This window comes from Hyla sarda, unplaced genomic scaffold, assembly GCF_029499605.1.
Source record: "Hyla sarda isolate aHylSar1 unplaced genomic scaffold, aHylSar1.hap1 scaffold_827, whole genome shotgun sequence".
Taxonomy (NCBI): domain Eukaryota; kingdom Metazoa; phylum Chordata; class Amphibia; order Anura; family Hylidae; genus Hyla; species Hyla sarda.
The window spans coordinates 28907-50171 of record NW_026610854.1 but is presented as its reverse complement, the minus strand read 5'-3'; the positions used below and the strand labels follow the sequence as shown (position 1 = coordinate 50171).

At 46.2% G+C, this 21265-nt stretch overlaps 10 non-coding genes across 10 annotated transcripts; all 10 read right to left on the bottom strand.

Moving 5' to 3' along the window:
• Positions 1-446: 446 nt before the first annotated feature.
• Positions 447-637, bottom strand: LOC130347262 (U2 spliceosomal RNA). The gene has a single exon (XR_008885227.1). It is a non-coding gene; the product is annotated as a U2 spliceosomal RNA (small nuclear RNA).
• A 2089-nt stretch (positions 638-2726) lies between these two features.
• Positions 2727-2917, bottom strand: LOC130347261 (U2 spliceosomal RNA). Its single transcript, XR_008885226.1, has one exon. It is a non-coding gene; the product is annotated as a U2 spliceosomal RNA (small nuclear RNA).
• Positions 2918-5010: 2093 nt separating this feature from the next.
• LOC130347260 (U2 spliceosomal RNA) lies at positions 5011-5201 on the bottom strand. The gene has a single exon (XR_008885225.1). It is a non-coding gene; the product is annotated as a U2 spliceosomal RNA (small nuclear RNA).
• Positions 5202-7287: 2086 nt separating this feature from the next.
• LOC130347259 (U2 spliceosomal RNA) lies at positions 7288-7478 on the bottom strand. The gene has a single exon (XR_008885224.1). It is a non-coding gene; the product is annotated as a U2 spliceosomal RNA (small nuclear RNA).
• Positions 7479-9580: 2102 nt separating this feature from the next.
• LOC130347257 (U2 spliceosomal RNA) lies at positions 9581-9771 on the bottom strand. The gene has a single exon (XR_008885222.1). It is a non-coding gene; the product is annotated as a U2 spliceosomal RNA (small nuclear RNA).
• Positions 9772-11874: 2103 nt separating this feature from the next.
• LOC130347256 (U2 spliceosomal RNA) lies at positions 11875-12065 on the bottom strand. The gene has a single exon (XR_008885221.1). It is a non-coding gene; the product is annotated as a U2 spliceosomal RNA (small nuclear RNA).
• Positions 12066-14155: 2090 nt separating this feature from the next.
• LOC130347255 (U2 spliceosomal RNA) lies at positions 14156-14346 on the bottom strand. Its single transcript, XR_008885220.1, has one exon. It is a non-coding gene; the product is annotated as a U2 spliceosomal RNA (small nuclear RNA).
• A 2096-nt stretch (positions 14347-16442) lies between these two features.
• On the bottom strand, positions 16443-16633 carry LOC130347233 (U2 spliceosomal RNA). The gene has a single exon (XR_008885203.1). It is a non-coding gene; the product is annotated as a U2 spliceosomal RNA (small nuclear RNA).
• A 2093-nt stretch (positions 16634-18726) lies between these two features.
• On the bottom strand, positions 18727-18917 carry LOC130347254 (U2 spliceosomal RNA). Its single transcript, XR_008885219.1, has one exon. It is a non-coding gene; the product is annotated as a U2 spliceosomal RNA (small nuclear RNA).
• Positions 18918-21016: 2099 nt separating this feature from the next.
• LOC130347253 (U2 spliceosomal RNA) lies at positions 21017-21207 on the bottom strand. Its single transcript, XR_008885218.1, has one exon. It is a non-coding gene; the product is annotated as a U2 spliceosomal RNA (small nuclear RNA).
• Between the last annotated feature and the right edge of the window lie 58 nt (positions 21208-21265).

Here is a 21265-nt window from a genome sequence, read left to right as displayed (position 1 = left end):
AGTTACATAGTTAGTACGGTCGAAAAAAGACATATGTCCATCAAGTTCAACCAGGGAATTAAGGGGTAGGGGTGTGGCGCGATATTGGGGAAGGGATGAGATTTTATATTTCTTCATAAGCATTAATCTTATTTTGTCAATTAGGAACATTCAGCACCCACCCGCTATCAAGGCAGCTGCCTATCATGTCATGCCCTACCTGCACAGGTGTGCTGGCTACTCAAATGATCCAATTAAGGAGGCCATTTAGTCAGCAGCAGCAGAAGTCCTGTGCCTGGACGCTCCAACAGCGGCCAGACACAAGCAGAAGCAGCAGCAGCACCACCTTTTGTTTTTTGGCTGCAGCAGCAGCAGCAGCAGCAGCAAGGCCCACAGGGCTGGCTAGCTGGCTAGCCAGCAAGCAGGTAGCAATGAAAGTAGGAATCTTTCTTTTTAACCCTGTAAGGGGGTGGTGCACTGTACCCGAAGATACTGCCATATCGGGTCAATGCATAGGGCGACGGAAGCAAGCTTCGAAATCGGCCCCCGTTCTCAAAAATCCATTTAATATATGGTCCCCAGATAGGGGACGTATCAGATATTAAACTGATAAGAACAGATACTACACTTGATCTTAGCCAAAAGGCCGAGAAGCGATAACCGTGAAAGGGGCAGGCCCAACAAGGTCCCCTTCATGGGCACTATCACTGCTTGCTGTCAGGGAGGCTGCCAGACAATTTTCCATGCACACTCTGGGCTGGGGGGCAGTCAACCACCAGTACACACAGCAGAACCTAAACCCATACCATTATTGCTAAGCAGCAAGACAGGGGCCCATTGCACTCCCACGGGGCCTTTTTAAATGCAATCCATAACCCGGATTTGCCAGGAACCCTTCTTACTCCTCCTACTTGCATGTGACACTGGGCTTAGGATCTGCATAGGAAACACACACACAAGCACACACCTACCTTTGTTGCCTGCAGATGCCTCCTTGGCTGTCCCCAAACGGTATCAAACCAACACCCACGGGAAGCTGTAAGCATAGAGGACATGCCTGCACCCCATTGGACTTACCTGTGTGGGTTAAATCCGGGTTATTTGACAACCTATGGCGGTGATGGTTCTGCTCAGGCAGAGCAGTGCTGATGCTCCTCATAAAGCTGTCGCTGCTGTGAAGGTTCTAGGTGACATCACAATCCCTATGGTTACATACACAACAAAGCTGGGTTGTTGTTGTTTACACTCTGCAAGGCCTGTGGAAGTGAGTGACATCATAGCACTGTAGTTCTGAGGGTTCTAGATGGATGCAACAATCTCCTGTTGCTTCTATGAAGGCCATAATAGACGACATCACCAAACAGCTCCATAGTCACATACACAGCAAAGGAGAGATGTTGTTTACACCTAGTGATGTCAGTGGTATTGAGTGACATCACAGCACAGTGCTAAGGCTCCTGGGCCTGGACACAGCAGCGGCTGCAATATCTCAACGGAGAATACGTTTATATATATGTGTGTGTGTGCGCGTATATATATATATATATATATATATATATATATATATATTTCTCCGCCGAAATCACTTTTAAACCCATTTCCACCTTTTTTTCCCTTCTCTTCCTCTTACTTTTTTTTCACGTTTTTTTACGTTTTTCTCCTTTTCGCCTCTTTTCTGGGCGTATTATTCTTCTTTTTCTTCTTTTTTTTCGTCTAATGCATACCCCATCAGTGCAGCAATGCTTATTCAATACCGCCAGCAGATGGAGACACTGGGGGATAATTTTCTAAGGATTTATACTGATTTTTCCTGTCTGAATTTGTCGCACAGAAAGTTGCAGGCCAAATATGTGTGACATTTCTGCGACTTTAGCTTCTAGAGCATTTTTACAACATTATACATAGGTGCTGAATACATAAAAAGCGACTGTTCAGCGACAGACAAGTCGCATCGGCTGAAAGTAGGCCAGAATGTCAGTCCATGTTGGAGCAGGTTTAGATACAGTCTAAAGCATAGATCTCAAAGTCTGTGCACAGAATTTAGCAAGGGCCTCGCACCTTCTGATGCATCAGGTAGGTGCACTATAGCATAGCCTAACCCTCTGTACTTTGGTCTATATTGATGCGGGACATAGACAGCCAGCTGATGACCAATCCATTAGTGCAATGGATGGCTGGAAGCATTTGTCTTTGCCTTTGCAATACCACAGAAGCAATGCATGGTCAATGTACAGCAATGACACACCTGTGTGAACAGCCAGGAGACCCCCCCATGTTATGTTACATAGTTACATAGTTAGTACGGTCGAAAAAAGACATATGTCCATCAAGTTCAACCAGGGAATTAAGGGGTAGGGGTGTGGCGCGATATTGGGGAAGGGATGAGATTTTATATTTCTTCATAAGCATTAATCTTATTTTGTCAATTAGGAACATTCAGCACCCACCCGCTATCAAGGCAGCTGCCTATCATGTCATGCCCTACCTGCACAGGTGTGCTGGCTACTCAAATGATCCAATTAAGGAGGCCATTTAGTCAGCAGCAGCAGAAGTCCTGTGCCTGGACGCTCCAACAGCGGCCAGACACAAGCAGAAGCAGCAGAAGCAGCAGCAGCACCACCTTTTGTTTTTTGGCTGCAGCAGCAGCAGCAGCAGCAGCAGCAGCAAGGCCCACAGGGCTGGCTAGCTGGCTAGCCAGCAAGCAGGTAGCAATGAAAGTAGGAATCTTTCTTTTTAACCCTGTAAGGGGGTGGTGCACTGTACCCGAAGATACTGCCATATCGGGTCAATGCATAGGGCGACGGAAGCAAGCTTCGAAATCGGCCCCCGTTCTCAAAAATCCATTTAATATATGGTCCCCAGATAGGGGACGTATCAGATATTAAACTGATAAGAACAGATACTACACTTGATCTTAGCCAAAAGGCCGAGAAGCGATAACCGTGAAAGGGGCGGGCCCAACAAGGTCCCCTTCATGGGCACTATCACTGCTTGCTGTCAGGGAGGCTGCCAGACAATTTTCCATGCACACTCTGGGCTGGGGGGCAGTCAACCACCAGTACACACAGCAGAACCTAAACCCATACCATTATTGCTAAGCAGCAAGACAGGGGCCCATTGCACTCCCACGGGGCCTTTTTAAATGCAATCCATAACCCGGATTTGCCAGGAACCCTTCTTACTCCTCCTACTTGCATGTGACACTGGGCTTAGGATCTGCATAGGAAACACACACACAAGCACACACCTACCTTTGTTGCCTGCAGATGCCTCCTTGGCTGTCCCCAAACGGTATCAAACCAACACCCACGGGAAGCTGTAAGCATAGAGGACATGCCTGCACCCCATTGGACTTACCTGTGTGGGTTAAATCCGGGTTATTTGACAACCTATGGCGGTGATGGTTCTGCTCAGGCAGAGCAGTGCTGATGCTCCTCATAAAGCTGTCGCTGCTGTGAAGGTTCTAGGTGACATCACAATCCCTATGGTTACATACACAACAAAGCTGGGTTGTTGTTGTTTACACTCTGCAAGGCCTGTGGAAGTGAGTGACATCATAGCACTGTAGTTCTGAGGGTTCTAGATGGATGCAACAATCTCCTGTTGCTTCTATGAAGGCCATAATAGACGACATCACCAAACAGCTCCATAGTCACATACACAGCAAAGGAGAGATGTTGTTTACACCTAGTGATGTCAGTGGTATTGAGTGACATCACAGCACAGTGCTAAGGCTCCTGGGCCTGGACACAGCAGCGGCTGCAATATCTCAACGGAGAATACGTTTATATATATGTGTGTGTGTGCGCGTATATATATATATATATATATATATATATATATATATATATATTTCTCCGCCGAAATCACTTTTAAACCCATTTCCACCTTTTTTTCCCTTCTCTTCCTCTTACTTTTTTTTCACGTTTTTTTACGTTTTTCTCCTTTTCGCCTCTTTTCTGGGCGTATTATTCTTCTTTTTCTTCTTTTTTTTCGTCTAATGCATACCCCATCAGTGCAGCAATGCTTATTCAATACCGCCAGCAGATGGAGACACTGGGGGATAATTTTCTAAGGATTTATACTGATTTTTCCTGTCTGAATTTGTCGCACAGAAAGTTGCAGGCCAAATATGTGTGACATTTCTGCGACTTTAGCTTCTAGAGCATTTTTACAACATTATACATAGGTGCTGAATACATAAAAAGCGACTGTTCAGCGACAGACAAGTCGCATCGGCTGAAAGTAGGCCAGAATGTCAGTCCATGTTGGAGCAGGTTTAGATACAGTCTAAAGCATAGATCTCAAAGTCTGTGCACAGAATTTAGCAAGGGCCTCGCACCTTCTGATGCATCAGGTAGGTGCACTATAGCATAGCCTAACCCTCTGTACTTTGGTCTATATTGATGCGGGACATAGACAGCCAGCTGATGACCAATCCATTAGTGCAATGGATGGCTGGAAGCATTTGTCTTTGCCTTTGCAATACCACAGAAGCAATGCATGGTCAATGTACAGCAATGACACACCTGTGTGAACAGCCAGGAGACCCCCCCATGTTATGTTACATAGTTACATAGTTAGTACGGTCGAAAAAAGACATATGTCCATCAAGTTCAACCAGGGAATTAAGGGGTAGGGGTGTGGCGCGATATTGGGGAAGGGATGAGATTTTATATTTCTTCATAAGCATTAATCTTATTTTGTCAATTAGGAACATTCAGCACCCACCCGCTATCAAGGCAGCTGCCTATCATGTCATGCCCTACCTGCACAGGTGTGCTGGCTACTCAAATGATCCAATTAAGGAGGCCATTTAGTCAGCAGCAGCAGAAGTCCTGTGCCTGGACGCTCCAACAGCGGCCAGACACAAGCAGAAGCAGCAGAAGCAGCAGCAGCACCACCTTTTGTTTTTTGGCTGCAGCAGCAGCAGCAGCAGCAGCAGCAGCAAGGCCCACAGGGCTGGCTAGCTGGCTAGCCAGCAAGCAGGTAGCAATGAAAGTAGGAATCTTTCTTTTTAACCCTGTAAGGGGGTGGTGCACTGTACCCGAAGATACTGCCATATCGGGTCAATGCATAGGGCGACGGAAGCAAGCTTCGAAATCGGCCCCCGTTCTCAAAAATCCATTTAATATATGGTCCCCAGATAGGGGACGTATCAGATATTAAACTGATAAGAACAGATACTACACTTGATCTTAGCCAAAAGGCCGAGAAGCGATAACCGTGAAAGGGGCGGGCCCAACAAGGTCCCCTTCATGGGCACTATCACTGCTTGCTGTCAGGGAGGCTGCCAGACAATTTTCCATGCACACTCTGGGCTGGGGGGCAGTCAACCACCAGTACACACAGCAGAACCTAAACCCATACCATTATTGCTAAGCAGCAAGACAGGGGCCCATTGCACTCCCACGGGGCCTTTTTAAATGCAATCCATAACCCGGATTTGCCAGGAACCCTTCTTACTCCTCCTACTTGCATGTGACACTGGGCTTAGGATCTGCATAGGAAACACACACACAAGCACACACCTACCTTTGTTGCCTGCAGATGCCTCCTTGGCTGTCCCCAAACGGTATCAAACCAACACCCACGGGAAGCTGTAAGCATAGAGGACATGCCTGCACCCCATTGGACTTACCTGTGTGGGTTAAATCCGGGTTATTTGACAACCTATGGCGGTGATGGTTCTGCTCAGGCAGAGCAGTGCTGATGCTCCTCATAAAGCTGTCGCTGCTGTGAAGGTTCTAGGTGACATCACAATCCCTATGGTTACATACACAACAAAGCTGGGTTGTTGTTGTTTACACTCTGCAAGGCCTGTGGAAGTGAGTGACATCATAGCACTGTAGTTCTGAGGGTTCTAGATGGATGCAACAATCTCCTGTTGCTTCTATGAAGGCCGTAATAGACGACATCACCAAACAGCTCCATAGTCACATACACAGCAAAGGAGAGATGTTGTTTACACCTAGTGATGTCAGTGGTATTGAGTGACATCACAGCACAGTGCTAAGGCTCCTGGGCCTGGACACAGCAGCGGCTGCAATATCTCAACGGAGAATACGTTTATATATATGTGTGTGTGTGCGCGTATATATATATATATATATATATATATATATATATATATTTCTCCGCCGAAATCACTTTTAAACCCATTTCCACCTTTTTTTCCCTTCTCTTCCTCTTACTTTTTTTTCACGTTTTTTTACGTTTTTCTCCTTTTCGCCTCTTTTCTGGGCGTATTATTCTTCTTTTTCTTCTTTTTTTTCGTCTAATGCATACCCCATCAGTGCAGCAATGCTTATTCAATACCGCCAGCAGATGGAGACACTGGGGGATAATTTTCTAAGGATTTATACTGATTTTTCCTGTCTGAATTTGTCGCACAGAAAGTTGCAGGCCAAATATGTGTGACATTTCTGCGACTTTAGCTTCTAGAGCATTTTTACAACATTATACATAGGTGCTGAATACATAAAAAGCGACTGTTCAGCGACAGACAAGTCGCATCGGCTGAAAGTAGGCCAGAATGTCAGTCCATGTTGGAGCAGGTTTAGATACAGTCTAAAGCATAGATCTCAAAGTCTGTGCACAGAATTTAGCAAGGGCCTCGCACCTTCTGATGCATCAGGTAGGTGCACTATAGCATAGCCTAACCCTCTGTACTTTGGTCTATATTGATGCGGGACATAGACAGCCAGCTGATGACCAATCCATTAGTGCAATGGATGGCTGGAAGCATTTGTCTTTGCCTTTGCAATACCACAGAAGCAATGCATGGTCAATGTACAGCAATGACACACCTGTGTGAACAGCCAGGAGACCCCCCCATGTTATGTTACATAGTTACATAGTTAGTACGGTCGAAAAAAGACATATGTCCATCAAGTTCAACCAGGGAATTAAGGGGTAGGGGTGTGGCGCGATATTGGGGAAGGGATGAGATTTTATATTTCTTCATAAGCATTAATCTTATTTTGTCAATTAGGAACATTCAGCACCCACCCGCTATCAAGGCAGCTGCCTATCATGTCATGCCCTACCTGCACAGGTGTGCTGGCTACTCAAATGATCCAATTAAGGAGGCCATTTAGTCAGCAGCAGCAGAAGTCCTGTGCCTGGACGCTCCAACAGCGGCCAGACACAAGCAGAAGCAGCAGAAGCAGCAGCAGCACCACCTTTTGTTTTTTGGCTGCAGCAGCAGCAGCAGCAGCAGCAGCAAGGCCCACAGGGCTGGCTAGCTGGCTAGCCAGCAAGCAGGTAGCAATGAAAGTAGGAATCTTTCTTTTTAACCCTGTAAGGGGGTGGTGCACTGTACCCGAAGATACTGCCATATCGGGTCAATGCATAGGGCGACGGAAGCAAGCTTCGAAATCGGCCCCCGTTCTCAAAAATCCATTTAATATATGGTCCCCAGATAGGGGACGTATCAGATATTAAACTGATAAGAACAGATACTACACTTGATCTTAGCCAAAAGGCCGAGAAGCGATAACCGTGAAAGGGGCGGGCCCAACAAGGTCGTCCCCTTCATGGGCACTATCACTGCTTGCTGTCAGGGAGGCTGCCAGACAATTTTCCATGCACACTCTGGGCTGGGGGGCAGTCAACCACCAGTACACACAGCAGAACCTAAACCCATACCATTATTGCTAAGCAGCAAGACAGGGGCCCATTGCACTCCCACGGGGCCTTTTTAAATGCAATCCATAACCCGGATTTGCCAGGAACCCTTCTTACTCCTCCTACTTGCATGTGACACTGGGCTTAGGATCTGCATAGGAAACACACACACAAGCACACACCTACCTTTGTTGCCTGCAGATGCCTCCTTGGCTGTCCCCAAACGGTATCAAACCAACACCCACGGGAAGCTGTAAGCATAGAGGACATGCCTGCACCCCATTGGACTTACCTGTGTGGGTTAAATCCGGGTTATTTGACAACCTATGGCGGTGATGGTTCTGCTCAGGCAGAGCAGTGCTGATGCTCCTCATAAAGCTGTCGCTGCTGTGAAGGTTCTAGGTGACATCACAATCCCTATGGTTACATACACAACAAAGCTGGGTTGTTGTTGTTTACACTCTGCAAGGCCTGTGGAAGTGAGTGACATCATAGCACTGTAGTTCTGAGGGTTCTAGATGGATGCAACAATCTCCTGTTGCTTCTATGAAGGCCATAATAGACGACATCACCAAACAGCTCCATAGTCACATACACAGCAAAGGAGAGATGTTGTTTACACCTAGTGATGTCAGTGGTATTGAGTGACATCACAGCACAGTGCTAAGGCTCCTGGGCCTGGACACAGCAGCGGCTGCAATATCTCAACGGAGAATACGTTTATATATATGTGTGTGTGTGCGCATATATATATATATATATATATATATATATATATATATATATATATATATTTCTCCGCCGAAATCACTTTTAAACCCATTTCCACCTTTTTTTCCCTTCTCTTCCTCTTACTTTTTTTTCACGTTTTTTTACGTTTTTCTCCTTTTCGCCTCTTTTCTGGGCGTATTATTCTTCTTTTTCTTCTTTTTTTTCGTCTAATCCATACCCCATCAGTGCAGCAATGCTTATTCAATACCGCCAGCAGATGGAGACACTGGGGGATAATTTTCTAAGGATTTATACTGATTTTTCCTGTCTGAATTTGTCGCACAGAAAGTTGCAGGCCAAATATGTGTGACATTTCTGCGACTTTAGCTTCTAGAGCATTTTTACAACATTATACATAGGTGCTGAATACATAAAAAGCGACTGTTCAGCGACAGACAAGTCGCATCGGCTGAAAGTAGGCCAGAATGTCAGTCCATGTTGGAGCAGGTTTAGATACAGTCTAAAGCATAGATCTCAAAGTCTGTGCACAGAATTTAGCAAGGGCCTCGCACCTTCTGATGCATCAGGTAGGTGCACTATAGCATAGCCTAACCCTCTGTACTTTGGTCTATATTGATGCGGGACATAGACAGCCAGCTGATGACCAATCCATTAGTGCAATGGATGGCTGGAAGCATTTGTCTTTGCCTTTGCAATACCACAGAAGCAATGCATGGTCAATGTACAGCAATGACACACCTGTGTGAACAGCCAGGAGACCCCCCCATGTTATGTTACATAGTTACATAGTTAGTACGGTCGAAAAAAGACATATGTCCATCAAGTTCAACCAGGGAATTAAGGGGTAGGGGTGTGGCGCGATATTGGGGAAGGGATGAGATTTTATATTTCTTCATAAGCATTAATCTTATTTTGTCAATTAGGAACATTCAGCACCCACCCGCTATCAAGGCAGCTGCCTATCATGTCATGCCCTACCTGCACAGGTGTGCTGGCTACTCAAATGATCCAATTAAGGAGGCCATTTAGTCAGCAGCAGCAGAAGTCCTGTGCCTGGACGCTCCAACAGCGGCCAGACACAAGCAGAAGCAGCAGAAGCAGCAGCAGCACCACCTTTTGTTTTTTGGCTGCAGCAGCAGCAGCAGCAGCAGCAGCAGCAAGGCCCACAGGGCTGGCTAGCTGGCTAGCCAGCAAGCAGGTAGCAATGAAAGTAGGAATCTTTCTTTTTAACCCTGTAAGGGGGTGGTGCACTGTACCCGAAGATACTGCCATATCGGGTCAATGCATAGGGCGACGGAAGCAAGCTTCGAAATCGGCCCCCGTTCTCAAAAATCCATTTAATATATGGTCCCCAGATAGGGGACGTATCAGATATTAAACTGATAAGAACAGATACTACACTTGATCTTAGCCAAAAGGCCGAGAAGCGATAACCGTGAAAGGGGCGGGCCCAACAAGGTCCCCTTCATGGGCACTATCACTGCTTGCTGTCAGGGAGGCTGCCAGACAATTTTCCATGCACACTCTGGGCTGGGGGGCAGTCAACCACCAGTACACACAGCAGAACCTAAACCCATACCATTATTGCTAAGCAGCAAGACAGGGGCCCATTGCACTCCCACGGGGCCTTTTTAAATGCAATCCATAACCCGGATTTGCCAGGAACCCTTCTTACTCCTCCTACTTGCATGTGACACTGGGCTTAGGATCTGCATAGGAAACACACACACAAGCACACACCTACCTTTGTTGCCTGCAGATGCCTCCTTGGCTGTCCCCAAACGGTATCAAACCAACACCCACGGGAAGCTGTAAGCATAGAGGACATGCCTGCACCCCATTGGACTTACCTGTGTGGGTTAAATCCGGGTTATTTGACAACCTATGGCGGTGATGGTTCTGCTCAGGCAGAGCAGTGCTGATGCTCCTCATAAAGCTGTCGCTGCTGTGAAGGTTCTAGGTGACATCACAATCCCTATGGTTACATACACAACAAAGCTGGGTTGTTGTTGTTTACACTCTGCAAGGCCTGTGGAAGTGAGTGACATCATAGCACTGTAGTTCTGAGGGTTCTAGATGGATGCAACAATCTCCTGTTGCTTCTATGAAGGCCATAATAGACGACATCACCAAACAGCTCCATAGTCACATACACAGCAAAGGAGAGATGTTGTTTACACCTAGTGATGTCAGTGGTATTGAGTGACATCACAGCACAGTGCTAAGGCTCCTGGGCCTGGACACAGCAGCGGCTGCAATATCTCAACGGAGAATACGTTTATATATATGTGTGTGTGTGCGCGTATATATATATATATATATATATATATATATATATATATATATATATATTTCTCCGCCGAAATCACTTTTAAACCCATTTCCACCTTTTTTTCCCTTCTCTTCCTCTTACTTTTTTTTCACGTTTTTTTACGTTTTTCTCCTTTTTGCCTCTTTTCTGGGCGTATTATTCTTCTTTTTCTTCTTTTTTTTCGTCTAATGCATACCCCATCAGTGCAGCAATGCTTATTCAATACCGCCAGCAGATGGAGACACTGGGGGATAATTTTCTAAGGATTTATACTGATTTTTCCTGTCTGAATTTGTCGCACAGAAAGTTGCAGGCCAAATATGTGTGACATTTCTGCGACTTTAGCTTCTAGAGCATTTTTACAACATTATACATAGGTGCTGAATACATAAAAAGCGACTGTTCAGCGACAGACAAGTCGCATCGGCTGAAAGTAGGCCAGAATGTCAGTCCATGTTGGAGCAGGTTTAGATACAGTCTAAAGCATAGATCTCAAAGTCTGTGCACAGAATTTAGCAAGGGCCTCGCACCTTCTGATGCATAAGGTAGGTGCACTATAGCATAGCCTAACCCTCTGTACTTTGGTCTATATTGATGCGGGACATAGACAGCCAGCTGATGACCAATCCATTAGTGCAATGGATGGCTGGAAGCATTTGTCTTTGCCTTTGCAATACCACAGAAGCAATGCATGGTCAATGTACAGCAATGACACACCTGTGTGAACAGCCAGGAGACCCCCCCCCCCATGTTATGTTACATAGTTACATAGTTAGTACGGTCGAAAAAAGACATATGTCCATCAAGTTCAACCAGGGAATTAAGGGGTAGGGGTGTGGCGCGATATTGGGGAAGGGATGAGATTTTATATTTCTTCATAAGCATTAATCTTATTTTGTCAATTAGGAACATTCAGCACCCACCCGCTATCAAGGCAGCTGCCTATCATGTCATGCCCTACCTGCACAGGTGTGCTGGCTACTCAAATGATCCAATTAAGGAGGCCATTTAGTCAGCAGCAGCAGAAGTCCTGTGCCTGGACGCTCCAACAGCGGCCAGACACAAGCAGAAGCAGCAGAAGCAGCAGCAGCACCACCTTTTGTTTTTTGGCTGCAGCAGCAGCAGCAGCAGCAGCAGCAGCAAGGCCCACAGGGCTGGCTAGCTGGCTAGCCAGCAAGCAGGTAGCAATGAAAGTAGGAATCTTTCTTTTTAACCCTGTAAGGGGGTGGTGCACTGTACCCGAAGATACTGCCATATCGGGTCAATGCATAGGGCGACGGAAGCAAGCTTCGAAATCGGCCCCCGTTCTCAAAAATCCATTTAATATATGGTCCCCAGATAGGGGACGTATCAGATATTAAACTGATAAGAACAGATACTACACTTGATCTTAGCCAAAAGGCCGAGAAGCGATAACCGTGAAAGGGGCGGGCCCAACAAGGTCCCCTTCATGGGCACTATCACTGCTTGCTGTCAGGGAGGCTGCCAGACAATTTTCCATGCACACTCTGGGCTGGGGGGCAGTCAACCACCAGTACACACAGCAGAACCTAAACCCATACCATTATTGCTAAGCAGCAAGACAGGGGCCCATTGCACTCCCACGGGGCCTTTTTAAATGCAATCCATAACCCGGATTTGCCAGGAACCCTTCTTACTCCTCCTACTTGCATGTGACACTGGGCTTAGGATCTGCATAGGAAACACACACACAAGCACACACCTACCTTTGTTGCCTGCAGATGCCTCCTTGGCTGTCCCCAAACGGTATCAAACCAACACCCACGGGAAGCTGTAAGCATAGAGGACATGCCTGCACCCCATTGGACTTACCTGTGTGGGTTAAATCCGGGTTATTTGACAACCTATGGCGGTGATGGTTCTGCTCAGGCAGAGCAGTGCTGATGCTCCTCATAAAGCTGTCGCTGCTGTGAAGGTTCTAGGTGACATCACAATCCCTATGGTTACATACACAACAAAGCTGGGTTGTTGTTGTTTACACTCTGCAAGGCCTGTGGAAGTGAGTGACATCATAGCACTGTAGTTCTGAGGGTTCAAGATGGATGCAACAATCTCCTGTTGCTTCTATGAAGGCCGTAATAGACGACATCACCAAACAGCTCCATAGTCACATACACAGCAAAGGAGAGATGTTGTTTACACCTAGTGATGTCAGTGGTATTGAGTGACATCACAGCACAGTGCTAAGGCTCCTGGGCCTGGACACAGCAGCGGCTGCAATATCTCAACGGAGAATACGTTTATATATATGTGTGTGTGTGCGCGTATATATATATATATATATATATATATATATATATATATATATTTCTCCGCCGAAATCACTTTTAAACCCATTTCCACCTTTTTTTCCCTTCTCTTCCTCTTACTTTTTTTTCACGTTTTTTTACGTTTTTCTCCTTTTCGCCTCTTTTCTGGGCGTATTATTCTTCTTTTTCTTCTTTTTTTTCGTCTAATGCATACCCCATCAGTGCAGCAATGCTTATTCAATACCGCCAGCAGATGGAGACACTGGGGGATAATTTTCTAAGGATTTATACTGATTTTTCCTGTCTGAATTTGTCGCACAGAAAGTTGCAGGCCAAATATGTGTGACATTTCTGCGACTTTAGCTTCTAGAGCATTTTTACAACATTATACATAGGTGCTGAATACATAAAAAGCGACTGTTCAGCGACAGACAAGTCGCATCGGCTGAAAGTAGGCCAGAATGTCAGTCCATGTTGGAGCAGGTTTAGATACAGTCTAAAGCATAGATCTCAAAGTCTGTGCACAGAATTTAGCAAGGGCCTCGCACCTTCTGATGCATCAGGTAGGTGCACTATAGCATAGCCTAACCCTCTGTACTTTGGTCTATATTGATGCGGGACATAGACAGCCAGCTGATGACCAATCCATTAGTGCAATGGATGGCTGGAAGCATTTGTCTTTGCCTTTGCAATACCACAGAAGCAATGCATGGTCAATGTACAGCAATGACACACCTGTGTGAACAGCCAGGAGACCCCCCCATGTTATGTTACATAGTTACATAGTTAGTACGGTCGAAAAAAGACATATGTCCATCAAGTTCAACCAGGGAATTAAGGGGTAGGGGTGTGGCGCGATATTGGGGAAGGGATGAGATTTTATATTTCTTCATAAGCATTAATCTTATTTTGTCAATTAGGAACATTCAGCACCCACCCGCTATCAAGGCAGCTGCCTATCATGTCATGCCCTACCTGCACAGGTGTGCTGGCTACTCAAATGATCCAATTAAGGAGGCCATTTAGTCAGCAGCAGCAGAAGTCCTGTGCCTGGACGCTCCAACAGCGGCCAGACACAAGCAGAAGCAGCAGAAGCAGCAGCAGCACCACCTTTTGTTTTTTGGCTGCAGCAGCAGCAGCAGCAGCAGCAGCAAGGCCCACAGGGCTGGCTAGCTGGCTAGCCAGCAAGCAGGTAGCAATGAAAGTAGGAATCTTTCTTTTTAACCCTGTAAGGGGGTGGTGCACTGTACCCGAAGATACTGCCATATCGGGTCAATGCATAGGGCGACGGAAGCAAGCTTCGAAATCGGCCCCCGTTCTCAAAAATCCATTTAATATATGGTCCCCAGATAGGGGACGTATCAGATATTAAACTGATAAGAACAGATACTACACTTGATCTTAGCCAAAAGGCCGAGAAGCGATAACCGTGAAAGGGGCGGGCCCAACAAGGTCCCCTTCATGGGCACTATCACTGCTTGCTGTCAGGGAGGCTGCCAGACAATTTTCCATGCACACTCTGGGCTGGGGGGCAGTCAACCACCAGTACACACAGCAGAACCTAAACCCATACCATTATTGCTAAGCAGCAAGACAGGGGCCCATTGCACTCCCACGGGGCCTTTTTAAATGCAATCCATAACCCGGATTTGCCAGGAACCCTTCTTACTCCTCCTACTTGCATGTGACACTGGGCTTAGGATCTGCATAGGAAACACACACACAAGCACACACCTACCTTTGTTGCCTGCAGATGCCTCCTTGGCTGTCCCCAAACGGTATCAAACCAACACCCACGGGAAGCTGTAAGCATAGAGGACATGCCTGCACCCCATTGGACTTACCTGTGTGGGTTAAATCCGGGTTATTTGACAACCTATGGCGGTGATGGTTCTGCTCAGGCAGAGCAGTGCTGATGCTCCTCATAAAGCTGTCGCTGCTGTGAAGGTTCTAGGTGACATCACAATCCCTATGGTTACATACACAACAAAGCTGGGTTGTTGTTGTTTACACTCTGCAAGGCCTGTGGAAGTGAGTGACATCATAGCACTGTAGTTCTGAGGGTTCTAGATGGATGCAACAATCTCCTGTTGCTTCTATGAAGGCCATAATAGACGACATCACCAAACAGCTCCATAGTCACATACACAGCAAAGGAGAGATGTTGTTTACACCTAGTGATGTCAGTGGTATTGAGTGACATCACAGCACAGTGCTAAGGCTCCTGGGCCTGGACACAGCAGCGGCTGCAATATCTCAACGGAGAATACGTTTATATATATGTGTGTGTGTGCGCATATATATATATATATATATATATATATATATATATATATATATATATATTTCTCCGCCGAAATCACTTTTAAACCCATTTCCACCTTTTTTTCCCTTCTCTTCCTCTTACTTTTTTTTCACGTTTTTTTACGTTTTTCTCCTTTTCGCCTCTTTTCTGGGCGTATTATTCTTCTTTTTCTTCTTTTTTTTCGTCTAATGCATACCCCATCAGTGCAGCAATGCTTATTCAATACCGCCAGCAGATGGAGACACTGGGGGATAATTTTCTAAGGATTTATACTGATTTTTCCTGTCTGAATTTGTCGCACAGAAAGTTGCAGGCCAAATATGTGTGACATTTCTGCGACTTTAGCTTCTAGAGCATTTTTACAACATTATACATAGGTGCTGAATACATAAAAAGCGACTGTTCAGCGACAGACAAGTCGCATCGGCTGAAAGTAGGCCAGAATGTCAGTCCATGTTGGAGCAGGTTTAGATACAGTCTAAAGCATAGATCTCAAAGTCTGTGCACAGAATTTAGCAAGGGCCTCGCACCTTCTGATGCATCAGGTAGGTGCACTATAGCATAGCCTAACCCTCTGTACTTTGGTCTATATTGATGCGGGACATAGACAGCCAGCTGATGACCAATCCATTAGTGCAATGGATGGCTGGAAGCATTTGTCTTTGCCTTTGCAATACCACAGAAGCAATGCATGGTCAATGTACAGCAATGACACACCTGTGTGAACAGCCAGGAGACCCCCCCATGTTATGTTACATAGTTACATAGTTAGTACGGTCGAAAAAAGACATATGTCCATCAAGTTCAACCAGGGAATTAAGGGGTAGGGGTGTGGCGCGATATTGGGGAAGGGATGAGATTTTATATTTCTTCATAAGCATTAATCTTATTTTGTCAATTAGGAACATTCAGCACCCACCCGCTATCAAGGCAGCTGCCTATCATGTCATGCCCTACCTGCACAGGTGTGCTGGCTACTCAAATGATCCAATTAAGGAGGCCATTTAGTCAGCAGCAGCAGAAGTCCTGTGCCTGGACGCTCCAACAGCGGCCAGACACAAGCAGAAGCAGCAGAAGCAGCAGCAGCACCACCTTTTGTTTTTTGGCTGCAGCAGCAGCAGCAGCAGCAGCAGCAAGGCCCACAGGGCTGGCTAGCTGGCTAGCCAGCAAGCAGGTAGCAATGAAAGTAGGAATCTTTCTTTTTAACCCTGTAAGGGGGTGGTGCACTGTACCCGAAGATACTGCCATATCGGGTCAATGCATAGGGCGACGGAAGCAAGCTTCGAAATCGGCCCCCGTTCTCAAAAATCCATTTAATATATGGTCCCCAGATAGGGGACGTATCAGATATTAAACTGATAAGAACAGATACTACACTTGATCTTAGCCAAAAGGCCGAGAAGTGATAACCGTGAAAGGGGCGGGCCCAACAAGGTCCCCTTCATGGGCACTATCACTGCTTGCTGTCAGGGAGGCTGCCAGACAATTTTCCATGCACACTCTGGGCTGGGGGGCAGTCAACCACCAGTACACACAGCAGAACCTAAACCCATACCATTATTGCTAAGCAGCAAGACAGGGGCCCATTGCACTCCCACGGGGCCTTTTTAAATGCAATCCATAACCCGGATTTGCCAGGAACCCTTCTTACTCCTCCTACTTGCATGTGACACTGGGCTTAGGATCTGCATAGGAAACACACACACAAGCACACACCTACCTTTGTTGCCTGCAGATGCCTCCTTGGCTGTCCCCAAACGGTATCAAACCAACACCCACGGGAAGCTGTAAGCATAGAGGACATGCCTGCACCCCATTGGACTTACCTGTGTGGGTTAAATCCGGGTTATTTGACAACCTATGGCGGTGATGGTTCTGCTCAGGCAGAGCAGTGCTGATGCTCCTCATAAAGCTGTCGCTGCTGTGAAGGTTCTAGGTGACATCACAATCCCTATGGTTACATACACAACAAAGCTGGGTTGTTGTTGTTTACACTCTGCAAGGCCTGTGGAAGTGAGTGACATCATAGCACTGTAGTTCTGAGGGTTCTAGATGGATGCAACAATCTCCTGTTGCTTCTATGAAGGCCATAATAGACGACATCACCAAACAGCTCCATAGTCACATACACAGCAAAGGAGAGATGTTGTTTACACCTAGTGATGTCAGTGGTATTGAGTGACATCACAGCACAGTGCTAAGGCTCCTGGGCCTGGACACAGCAGCGGCTGCAATATCTCAACGGAGAATACGTTTATATATATGTGTGTGTGTGCGCGTATATATATATATATATATATATATATATATATATATATATATTTCTCCGCCGAAATCACTTTTAAACCCATTTCCACCTTTTTTTCCCTTCTCTTCCTCTTACTTTTTTTTCACGTTTTTTTACGTTTTTCTCCTTTTCGCCTCTTTTCTGGGCGTATTATTCTTCTTTTTCTTCTTTTTTTTCGTCTAATGCATACCCCATCAGTGCAGCAATGCTTATTCAATACCGCCAGCAGATGGAGACACTGGGGGATAATTTTCTAAGGATTTATACTGATTTTTCCTGTCTGAATTTGTCGCACAGAAAGTTGCAGGCCAAATATGTGTGACATTTCTGCGACTTTAGCTTCTAGAGCATTTTTACAACATTATACATAGGTGCTGAATACATAAAAAGCGACTGTTCAGCGACAGACAAGTCGCATCGGCTGAAAGTAGGCCAGAATGTCAGTCCATGTTGGAGCAGGTTTAGATACAGTCTAAAGCATAGATCTCAAAGTCTGTGCACAGAATTTAGCAAGGGCCTCGCACCTTCTGATGCATCAGGTAGGTGCACTATAGCATAGCCTAACCCTCTGTACTTTGGTCTATATTGATGCGGGACATAGACAGCCAGCTGATGACCAATCCATTAGTGCAATGGATGGCTGGAAGCATTTGTCTTTGCCTTTGCAATACCACAGAAGCAATGCATGGTCAATGTACAGCAATGACACACCTGTGTGAACAGCCAGGAGACCCCCCCATGTTATGTTACATAGTTACATAGTTAGTACGGTCGAAAAAAGACATATGTCCATCAAGTTCAACCAGGGAATTAAGGGGTAGGGGTGTGGCGCGATATTGGGGAAGGGATGAGATTTTATATTTCTTCATAAGCATTAATCTTATTTTGTCAATTAGGAACATTCAGCACCCACCCGCTATCAAGGCAGCTGCCTATCATGTCATGCCCTACCTGCACAGGTGTGCTGGCTACTCAAATGATCCAATTAAGGAGGCCATTTAGTCAGCAGCAGCAGAAGTCCTGTGCCTGGACGCTCCAACAGCGGCCAGACACAAGCAGAAGCAGCAGAAGCAGCAGCAGCACCACCTTTTGTTTTTTGGCTGCAGCAGCAGCAGCAGCAGCAGCAGCAGCAAGGCCCACAGGGCTGGCTAGCTGGCTAGCCAGCAAGCAGGTAGCAATGAAAGTAGGAATCTTTCTTTTTAACCCTGTAAGGGGGTGGTGCACTGTACCCGAAGATACTGCCATATCGGGTCAATGCATAGGGCGACGGAAGCAAGCTTCGAAATCGGCCCCCGTTCTCAAAAATCCATTTAATATATGGTCCCCAGATAGGGGACGTATCAGATATTAAACTGATAAGAACAGATACTACACTTGATCTTAGCCAAAAGGCCGAGAAGCGATAACCGTGAAAGGGGCGGGCCCAACAAGGTCCCCTTCATGGGCACTATCACTGCTTGCTGTCAGGGAGGCTGCCAGACAATTTTCCATGCACACTCTGGGCTGGGGGGCAGTCAACCACCAGTACACACAGCAGAACCTAAACCCATACCATTATTGCTAAGCAGCAAGACAGGGGCCCATTGCACTCCCACGGGGCCTTTTTAAATGCAATCCATAACCCGGATTTGCCAGGAACCCTTCTTACTCCTCCTACTTGCATGTGACACTGGGCTTAGGATCTGCATAGGAAACACACACACAAGCACACACCTACCTTTGTTGCCTGCAGATGCCTCCTTGGCTGTCCCCAAACGGTATCAAACCAACACCCACGGGAAGCTGTAAGCATAGAGGACATGCCTGCACCCCATTGGACTTACCTGTGTGGGTTAAATCCGGGTTATTTGACAACCTATGGCGGTGATGGTTCTGCTCAGGCAGAGCAGTGCTGATGCTCCTCATAAAGCTGTCGCTGCTGTGAAGGTTCTAGGTGACATCACAATCCCTATGGTTACATACACAACAAAGCTGGGTTGTTGTTGTTTACACTCTGCAAGGCCTGTGGAAGTGAGTGACATCATAGCACTGTAGTTCTGAGGGTTCAAGATGGATGCAACAATCTCCTGTTGCTTCTATGAAGGCCGTAATAGACGACATCACCAAACAGCTCCATAGTCACATACACAGCAAAGGAGAGATGTTGTTTACACCTAGTGATGTCAGTGGTATTGAGTGACATCACAGCACAGTGCTAAGGCTCCTGGGCCTGGACACAGCAGCGGCTGCAATATCTCAACGGAGAATACGTTTATATATATGTGTGTGTGTGCGCGTATATATATATATATATATATATATATATATATATATATATATATTTCTCCGCCGAAATCACTTTTAAACCCATTTCCACCTTTTTTTCCCTTCTCTTCCTCTTACTTTTTTTTCACGTTTTTTTACGTTTTTCTCCTTTTCGCCTCTTTTCTGGGCGTATTATTCTTCTTTTTCTTCTTTTTTTTCGTCTAATGCATACCCCATCAGTGCAGCAATGCTTATTCAATACCGCCAGCAGATGGAGACACTGGGGGATAATTTTCTAAGGATTTATACTGATTTTTCCTGTCTGAATTTGTCGCACAGAAAGTTGCAGGCCAAATATGTGTGACATTTCTGCGACTTTAGCTTCTAGAGCATTTTTACAACATTATACATAGGTGCTGAATACATAAAAAGCGACTGTTCAGCGACAGACAAGTCGCATCGGCTGAAAGTAGGCCAGAATGTCAGTCCATGTTGGAGCAGGTTTAGATACAGTCTAAAGCATAGATCTCAAAGTCTGTGCACAGAATTTAGCAAGGGCCTCGCACCTTCTGATGCATCAGGTAGGTGCACTATAGCATAGCCTAACCCTCTGTACTTTGGTCTATATTGATGCGGGACATAGACAGCCAGCTGATGACCAATCCATTAGTTAGTGCAATGGATGGCTGGAAGCATTTGTCTTTGCCTTTGCAATACCACAGAAGCAATGCATGGTCAATGTACAGCAATGACACACCTGTGTGAACAGCCAGGAGACCCCCCCATGTTATGTTACATAGTTACATAGTTAGTACGGTCGAAAAAAGACATATGTCCATCAAGTTCAACCAGGGAATTAAGGGGTAGGGGTGTGGCGCGATATTGGGGAAGGGATGAGATTTTATATTTCTTCATAAGCATTAATCTTATTTTGTCAATTAGGAACATTCAGCACCCACCCGCTATCAAGGCAGCTGCCTATCATGTCATGCCCTACCTGCACAGGTGTGCTGGCTACTCAAATGATCCAATTAAGGAGGCCATTTAGTCAGCAGCAGCAGAAGTCCTGTGCCTGGACGCTCCAACAGCGGCCAGACACAAGCAGAAGCAGCAGAAGCAGCAGCAGCACCACCTTTTGTTTTTTGGCTGCAGCAGCAGCAGCAGCAGCAGCAGCAGCAAGGCCCACAGGGCTGGCTAGCTGGCTAGCCAGCAAGCAGGTAGCAATGAAAGTAGGAATCTTTCTTTTTAACCCTGTAAGGGGGTGGTGCACTGTACCCGAAGATACTGCCATATCGGGTCAATGCATAGGGCGACGGAAGCAAGCTTCGAAATCGGCCCCCGTTCTCAAAAATCCATTTAATATATGGTCCCCAGATAGGGGACGTATCAGATATTAAACTGATAAGAACAGATACTACACTTGATCTTAGCCAAAAGGCCGAGAAGCGATAACCGTGAAAGGGGCGGGCCCAACAAGGTCCCCTTCATGGGCACTATCACTGCTTGCT